Source organism: Tursiops truncatus, chromosome 3 (assembly GCF_011762595.2).
Source record: "Tursiops truncatus isolate mTurTru1 chromosome 3, mTurTru1.mat.Y, whole genome shotgun sequence".
Lineage (NCBI taxonomy): Eukaryota > Metazoa > Chordata > Mammalia > Artiodactyla > Delphinidae > Tursiops > Tursiops truncatus.
Genome location: NC_047036.1, coordinates 22,321,061 through 22,330,990, shown reverse-complemented (window position 1 = coordinate 22,330,990; position 9,930 = coordinate 22,321,061).

Genomic DNA, 9,930 nt, shown 5'->3' with positions numbered 1-9,930 from the left:
CTGGTAAGCCAATTCCCACCCTAAATGCAAGATTGGGAATTTGAAACTTGCATTTGTGTGTTTTCTAGTATTTCTATTTCACAAGCTCTCTTTGGACACAATGACATATATTTGTGAGACTGACTCTCCTATGTGATGGGAGAGTTATCTTGTGTGGATTGAGCTGGTGCTGTTCACATCACAACTGAAGCAAGTGGACAGTAGTTCATGTAGTACACTGCAAGATGAGAGGACACTTTGGGCCAAATTATTTTTGGGGAATCTGTTTTTGTTGTTCATAGCAGATGGAAGCAGTTTCTGCTCTGAAATTCCCCTAATTAACTTGAATACACAGTATAAAATTCTAATATATGTATAAGGTATTCTAGATTTTAAACTGCAATTAATTTTTATTCATTTCACTAGTCATGGCAGTAGGAGCCTGCAGTTCAATGAACATAAGATTTCAAATATGCATTTTATCTTACATGAATGCTAAAATATTCATAATTTAAAGATTAGTGTGGTTTTGGTGTTCTGTTTTCTCTGAAGCATATATTCCAAAACGTGTGATGTGTTTACTTAGGTATAGTAAACTGTGAAGCACAATGGGATTCTTTTAGCTCAACAACTCTTAGCCATCAAGTACCATACCAGCCTATAAAAAATAAAGGAAGGTTGTAGGTCAAACAAACCCAAACGAACAAAACAAAATAAAAATAATGTAAAACGCAAAGTCAAAAACCTCAGCAGATGTTCTTTCAAGTCTCATATTCCCATCCTGCCATGATTTACATTTGGATTAAATTTTCAGTTTTACTGAGTGACATGAAATCTAATTAGATCCTCCCCATACTAAGGAATTGTCAGTTGTATTAACAGTATAACTTTATCAAATTAAAAACATAGAAGTTTACAAAACAGTGTACAATTCTGACAAACATAAATATGTTTCAGTTTTAATACAAGAATTGTTTTTACTTTGAAAATATACTATGTGAACAGCTAGAACATCTTAGCGTAACATTAATAAGAATATAGTATATTATTTTATCAAATCGCAAAAAAATTTAGTGATGAGCAAGGAGATGAGACATTGTATGAAAATATAAAGCAATCCATTCTTTAACGTCATGAAAATAATTGTCTATAACTGTCTAGGTATAAAACAGGTATAGAGTAAAGCCACATCACATGATAGCTTCAGAAACTGTTTTAATAAAATGTAGCTAATGTATGTTTGAAGGCATAATTAAAAGAATACTATTTATTCTGGAATGACAGTGAAGGCAGTGGCATAGTTCTCCACACAAAAACAGAGAGAAGACATCCATGGATAATAGGATCAGCAAAGCTAGGTAGGAAGAAATTCTCAAGGACCCATAATATGATCAGGTTGTGACAAATCCCCAGCGGCAAAATGTTGTCCACAGTCTTAGCAAAAGAATAAATTTGTTTTAAAAATCAATCAGGATTTTCTTTACTTCTTCTCTGTCTTCTTGCCTTTCTCCCTCATTTCCTTTACTTCCTTTTTTAAAATAAACTTTTAATTTTAGAACAATTTTCAACTTACCAAAAATTCTGAAGATTGTACTGAGAATTACCATATGCCTCATACCTAGTTTCCCCCACTGACATCCTACGTTATGGTACATTTGGTACAAATAATGAAACCATATTTATATATTAACTAAAAGCTACAGTTTTTTTTCAGTTTCTTTGTTTTTAACCTAATGTCCTTTTTCTGTTCCAGGATCCCATCCAGAATACCACATCACATTTGTTCACCATTCCTACTTAAACTCAGAGCTCTTGGCTGTAAGAGTTTTTCAGACTTTCCTTGTTTTTTGATGACCTCGACACTTGTGAGGAGTACTGGTTAGGTATTTTGTAAGATGTTCCTCTATTGGAATTTGTGTGTGTGTGTGTGTGTGTGTGTGTGTGTGTGTGTGTGTGTGTGTTTTCCTGATTAGATTGGGATATATTGGGTTGGCCAAAAAGTTCGTTTGGGTTTTTAAGTAAGATGTTACTGAAATACCTGAATGAACTTTTTGGCCAATTCAATATATTTTTGGAAGGAAGACCACAGAGGTAAAATGCCATTGCATCCCATCATATCAGAGATACAAGTGCCAATGTTACATCACTGAAAACAGTGGTCATCCGACTGAAGTAGTGTTCGTCAGCTTTCTCCATGGTAGTTACTCCTAACTCCCCTTTCCTACTGCAGTCTTTGGAAGGAAATCACTATCACAGGCCACAGGTAAGGAGTGGGGAGTTATGCTCCACCTCCTTCAGAGGAGGGTATCTACACAATTTAATTGGAATGCTTATGCATGGAAGATTTTTCTATTCTCTCCCATTTATTGCTTCATTCAGTAATTTTTTATATCAGTATGAGCTCATGGATACTTATTTAAACTTTAAGTTATATTTCAATACTAGTTTATTTACTTGGTTGTTTAATTTGTTTCCTTTTTCCCCATTGAGAACCCTTTCAGTTGGTGGCTTCTGTGTCCCTTTGACATAAACAATTTTGTGTTTGTTTATTTTAAATTTCCTTAATGTGTGACACTACAACATGTTCCAGCCTCATCTTGTATACTTCCTGCTCCATTTATAGAATCAGTCATTTCTTTAAAAACTGTGGTTACTTTTACAGTAGAATAGTATCAAGCCCTGGGCAATAGTTGTGCTTGCTGCTATTGGAATGGCAATGTTTCTAGGCCTTCCCATCTGACAGAACAGGGAAATATATGTGTTGTTATATTGTTACAATAAACATTTTGTGTGTAAACTGTTTTGTGCCTTTTGATATTATTCTCAACAATTTCTTTGTTACTATTAGACTCCCCTTCCTCATTCTTCCAGAGGGAATTACAGCAACACAAAAGGAAGGAGACAATAGACATAAAAGGGAAAAAATATATAGATAGATAGATATCAAATTCTGAGTTTTCAGGTAAAAAGACTCATTCTAGAAGAAGTAGAGAAGGATTTGGTAACAGTTTACTATTGAGGAAGTGATTTTGTTTTTGTGTGCCACCCTCAATCCCATATTAGACAAGATCCTTCAGGTTGTCAAAAAAAAGAGGAGATAATATGAAGTAGAAGCACGAGTTTTTGATGAGAGTGACCTTCAGATAGTGCCAACATGCACTGAAATCCTGGATATACCACAAGACACCTTCATAGGGGAGGGACAAGATGATAGAATCCAAAGAAAAATGTGTATTGTGGTTGTGGGTGCTTCATGCCCAATTGTTTTTTAAAGCGGTCAACCTGGTAGAGATCTCTGGCCTCTAAAAACTGGGAGACAGTGGTACTGGTTGAGTTGGAATAAGGTTCTGGTACTATCTAAGATAGAATATCTGAGTTCACTGATGGCGTTTGTGGAATAGTGACTTCACAAGTTACAATTACTAGACAAAAAGCCTGCCAAATTTTGCAGAGGGAACATATAACAAAATAGGGCAGAACATGAAACACTGAACCCCAAGGCAGCAAAGTAGGCCAGAACTCAGTGTATGGTAGGATTGAAGGAAGCCCACCGGTGAGGACACACAGAATTGTAAACTTCAGTGAAATGAGCATAGCACCCAATGTGCCCACTGGCTAGACACCACTCCTGCCAGGACATCACAAGCTCAGGTCGAATTAATTAAATATCCTAGAGTAGGGATCAATTTGAGAAAGAATGAGATAGAGTGAAAAGACAAAATCCTCAAAGTCACTGTGTTTAATACTTTAGAATAATTGAATTTGACAGTCTACATGGAAGTGATTAAATTAGTTTCTATTATCATGTAGAAGTGAGGGCTTGTGATACAAATTAAGCCCAGTTATCTGGAAATAATGTTACATGTTTGCAATCTGAATTTGAGGTTTGTGGAAGTCATACATCTACCCTGCACTCTGCCTTTGATAATGAAACTGTTCAATGTTTGCTTTAAGTCTTGCTGTATAAATTCATTTTTATGGTGGGCTGGCTTTTCTTCTGTATGCTTTGCTAAATACTGACTGGATGTTTTTCCATTTAACCTTAGAAAAGCGTATCTCTCCAACTTGAGTGTTCCCTGTGTGTCTATGTGTTATGCAGTGATATTTCTCTGTCACACTGTGGCCAAGAGAAGGAATAAATCTGATTATCTCTGACAGAGAATCACTTCCCTATTGAGGTTAGATCTGAAAATGGAGCTCTTATTGGGCAGCCAGGGTTCCTCCCTAAACAGAAAGAAATTGCTTTTTAACCATTTCAAACCCATTCTTGTGGCCACTGTAGGGAAGAAAAAAAAACTTTCTACTACCTGTCTAGGTTCTTGTGGCTGGTCTTAGAATTAGACTGACACAAGACAGATTAACAGGAGAAAATAAAATTTAGTTACATACATACGGGAGCTCCATAGAATATGAGACCCTCCCAAAGTTAGTCAATTGAGGCTTATATGCCATCTGAGAGGAGACTGGATAGGGGTTTGGGACTCCACAGGGAAGAAAGGTAATTCACAGGAAGACAAAAAGGGCAAAGTTTGGCACACAAATGTTTGCTGGGCCATACAAAAACAATGGACAGAGAAGAATTTTAACAAACTCACTTTACTAGACTCCTCCCTCTACACACGGAGTTCATATTATGTGATGGTTATCTCAGGTGGTAAGTTCCTTCCTGGAGCTGGTCCTCTATCTAAATTCTTTTAGGCAGTTAGGGGGAAGGTCAAAGGTTCCAACTGAGTCTTCTGGGCCTTGATTATTTTCAGCTGGAAATAATCCACACGCCAGACATATTTGGGGTGACAAATTTGGTGCCCTACACCATTAGCATTCTGACTTAACAAATAATTGAACAAACTCTGTCTCGATGATTAATATGGTTTATTTTCACATTGTAAATTAAACTGAAAGTTATGTTTTAAATGAAGAAGACCTTTCAGATAAGCAGCTGTATGTCTCATGTTTGTATAACATTTACCCAGTTGCAAAAGTAAGAAAAAAATGTGACAGGAGAAAGTGGGACCTAAACATTTTAAATTTATAACACATGACTTTCAATGTATGGAAATTAAATGAATGTCTCCTCATGACTGAAAGATTGAATTTGTAAATAATAATTATAGAAATAGGGCTTCCCTGGTGGCGCAGTGGTTGAGAGTCCGCCTGCCGATGCAGGGGACACGGGTTTGTGCCCCAGTCCGGGAAGATCCCACATGCTGTGGAGCGGCTGGGCCCGTGAGCCATGGCTGCTGAACCTGCACGTCCAGAGCCTGTGCTCCACAATGGGAGAGGCCACAACAGTGAGAGGCCCGCGTACTGCAAAAATAAAACAAAACAAAACAATAATTATAGAAATAAGCTATACAAAGAATATCAATTTAAGAAGCCTACATGTTATATAGATTAAGCTCATTAAAATGCTTATGGGAAGATGTAAAATCTAGAAAAATAATTTATAATGTTTTTTCAGCCTGCAGTATTGCTCCAAATAAACACTGTTAAATCTAACAAGTGGAGTGTAACTTGCTGTATCATTTAAACATTTTTGTAAAATAATAATGAATAATATATAAACAGACCAGTGTGTGATCCTAAGTCATACTTGAAAATAATGAGTCTTGACTGGTTTTGTTGCTACAAATTTGGATGCACACATCCTCACCTATTTCTTGGATATTAACAGGAACATATCTTTTATGTTTATCATAATATACTAGAGTCTTCTATTCATGCCACCAGCCTGTGGCCTCTTATGTCATTAAACATAACATCTGGGCTTCCCTGGTGGTGCAGTGGTTGAGAGTCCGCCTGCCGATGCAGGGGACACAGGTTTGTGCCCCGGTCCAGGAAGATCCCACATGCCGCGGAGCGGCTGGGCCCGTGAGCCACGGCCACTGAGCCTGCGCGTCCGGAGCCTGTGCTCCGCAGCGGGAGAGGCCACAACAGTGAGAGGCCCATGTACCGCAAAACAAACAAACAAACAAAAACAACGTAACACCTTTAACACAGCCTCACAAAATAGCTATGAGAATGGAGACACTGATCTTTGTTTACCAATATGTTATAAAATGTGGTATGATAATTCAATTTATAATAAGAAAAATACGTGTGGTCTTTATCCCCTTTTCTGGCACAGAGCTCCTGAAACCCTTGGAACAGAGCAATAAAAGTGTCTCATTATGTTAACAATGTTATGTTAACAATGTTATGTTAACAAGGTGACTTTTGGACCTCACCTAAGGATGGGGGCTATCGTCTGAAGAACCCACCACATGATTAGAGGGTTGGAACTTTCAGTCCCACCCCCGTTGACCTCTGGGGAAGGGAGAGGGGCTGGAGGTTGGATCAATCGCCTATGGTCAATGATTTAATCAATCATGCTTATATAATAAAGCCTCCGTAAAAACACACAAGGACAGGGTTTAGAGAGCTTGCAGGTTGGTGAACATGTAGAGTTGGGGGATAGTGGCATGCCTGGAGGTGGCATGGAAGTTCCATGCCCTTTCTCCGTACTTTGCCCTATGCATCTCTTGGATATATCACTTATATCCTTTTACAATAAACTGGTAATCTAATGAGTAAATAATTTTCCTAAGTTCTCTGAGCCTCTCTAGCAAATTAAATGAACCCAAATAGGGGGTTGTGGGAATCTCTGATTTATAGTCAGTTTGGTCAGAAACACAGGTTTGCAACTGATATTTGCAGTCTGGCTGGTGCGGGGGAGCAGTCTTGTGAGACTGAGCCCTCAACCTGTGGAATTTGATGCTCTCTCCAGGTAGATAGTGTCAGAATTGAGTTGAACTGTTGGATATCCAGCTGGTGCCTGCTTGGTGTTGTGGCAGAAACACCCCCTATACCTACATGGTGGAATTGGGTACAGAACCCAAAAATTGTGGGATATCTCTTTCCAACTCAACATAATGAAGACTAGGCTTGAACTTGTAATAAAGCTTCAGTGATGACAGGGATCAAAGTACAGTACAAAAAATAATTTTAAATTACCACAGAATTTACAAAATTCTACAGCTACTTTTCAAGATACCTCGCATTTAAATCTCACTTGCATTTAAAAGAGCAGAGGCAGTTTAACACCCGTCTATGTCACCAGTAAAGGGGAGCAGAATATGCCACCACAAAATGTAATCCATATGGTACCAATAACATGGTTCTACTACAGTTTGATATCAGAACACTTTCCAAACTGGAGTAATAAATCCAAAACAATACCAAGGTCCATCATCAAATATTCAGTTCAACTGGGCCTGCAGGAAGCTCAGTCCAGCTTTCCTTAGGCTTCAGCTTAAAGAAGCTCTGTCCAGCTTCTTTTACCTTAGTCCAGCTTCTCAAAAATTGCTAAAACGTTTTTGGTACCAAGCTTGCCACATGGCCAAATTTATGTGATGGGCAGATACCTGATATATACTTTCAGGCAGACTGAAAAAGCAGAAGTTAATATACAAAAATTAAACCAATAAATTTTACTGAAATATAGACTACATTGTCTTGATAGGCTCAAAACCCTGAAAATGTATTCTCATCATTTTTTTCTGAATTAATCATGGCCCACCTAGCCAAAAACAAAACTGCACCAATTAATAAATAACTGTAAAATTCCCCAAAATAGTGGAGTATATTTTTAACATGATGACTATTAGACTACCTAGAGAATTCGGCAGCTTGATCCATGAATCCACTGGAAACCAAACTCTCTGTCAAACAACTTAATAATTTACGAACTTGGTATTTGGATATGGTAAATGATAGCCCAGTTGACATTCCCTGAGAGCATTTTTAAGAGAAATATTGTTGGATAGAAGGGATCATTGTTCTCCCTATGATTTTACTGCAATATTCTCTTAATTTCCTCAGGCAAACATAGCTTACTTGGTTACTACAGATTTAACATTTTTCTTTTTCTTTTTTTTCTAACTCTCAGAGATGACTCTTCTGAAAGATGTACCGAGTCACTCTATCTCATGTTACAATCCACTAGTCCTTGGAAAAACTATGGTGAAGTTACCCAAAGTAAAGTCTATATTTTGTAATTAAAATTTTGCCCAGTCATTGAATATTGACTCATAATTTGTCAACGTGCCACTTTTTTAAAGCCGCCTTTTCCATTGTGCCAAAATTGGGTTTTCTCACACTTTCTTTTTTAATTCTGGAAAAGACCTTAATTTAAGTGTGTTGTTGAAAGTCAGGTCTGAATTAGCTTCACTTTCCTGGACTGGCAATTAGAAGTAAAATAAACATAATCCTAATTTCCATTTGACTTTAAATATTAAGGCAGGAAATCTATTTTTTTAAATATAAAATACTTTGAGAGATCAAGTTTCCCCCTGTGCCTTCCCACTAAATGTAATTTCCATCTTTATTGCTCTGACAGAAAATACACTCCTATCTTCCCTCCTCAAAACCTAAACAGACAGTTATATCCAGCACAACTACCCTGAATACATTCACAAGAGACTGGATCTTTTGTTCTGTTCTGTTTTGCCTGTATAGTTTACATTTTTTCCAGTTGGTTTTCATTTTTTACAACGAACATCTTCAGAAACCAAATAACTCTGTTGGGCTGTACTTCTACTGATATTCAGGAAAGATGACAGTTCGATTTTCATAGCTTAACACTGGAGATCTTATAACTAGTTTAAAATCTAACTAAATTGCAGTATCATCTTAACTATTATTTTAATATTGCTTTTAAAGCAATATTAAAAAATATCTAGTGTGAACTCATCCCTTAATCCTTGATGAAAATTTACAACTGTCCATAGAACTAATGTTACTCTTATATTTCACAAACTCTTCAATCCCATCATTTCCAGAATAAATTTACTAGGTTCCTTTCCACCAATTTTGGTCCTCCCCACTTTCACACAGTGTTCTTTATTGCCTTTAAATAACATTACTCACCAGATCACTCAGGTTTTTCCTTGATGCCTTATTTAACTAATCCTTCATTCTTAATCCCAGTCTGTTGCAACATCTGGTTAACATTTTTCCATTTCAAGAGAATTTTACATTGGATTCCAACATTTCTTATCTGGACTAACAATATAATTTTTGCACTTTTCTCCCTGTTATACCTTTCTTCAACTAAGTACCAAATTAGTGGAAGAGTTGTCCCTTTTTCCCCTTCTCACCTCCTTCTCCTCCTCCAATATAAATGTGATCATATCATCACTACTTGAATAACTTGGATGGATTCCATTTATTACAGATTAAATTTAAACTATTTACCATAGTGTTAAGACTGCTTCTTTTTAACCCATGGTACCTTTCTGGTCTCATCATGTCCACCAGTTCCTTAATGCTACATATAATCACAATGATCCAAATCTTTGATTTTTAGCCATTAATTCAGCCCCTGTTTTGAGGGTTTCTTGGACAAAGGTCAGTAACACACCCTTTGCTTGCTGGGTTTAATAAGTTATTTTTTTAAGGAAATCATTGCATTATATATATAACTCCAGGAGGCCTATATTGCCAAATAGTTTACAACAGAATTTCCTTTATTTTATTCTCATATTAATATTAAGAATACTCTGATATTGACCTCTGATTCTCAGCTCCTTCCTTAACTTTTTTCAAAAGCTTGAGATGTAAACTTATCCTATCCATTCACGATTTCTTAGGCAAGATGAGTAAAACTAAGGAATTCCCTTGAGCTTACATAATGGCTTTAATTATCTCTTATTTTAAAATGTTTGATAAGAGAGACATTCAGTTACAACATTTTCTTCTTGATTGGACCCTGAGAGATAGGTGGTCTCTATTCGAATAATAGAAATATTACAATTTGCTACATTGCAATATGTGGCATTCAAATTTCAAGATTTTCTTTTAAGATCTCATTTTTTGTTTCACTTTAGAAGCTGTGTACAATTTCTGAGGAATAAAATGGTCCAAACTATGTAGTACATTAGTCTCCTAGTGTTTATGTAACAAATATATCAC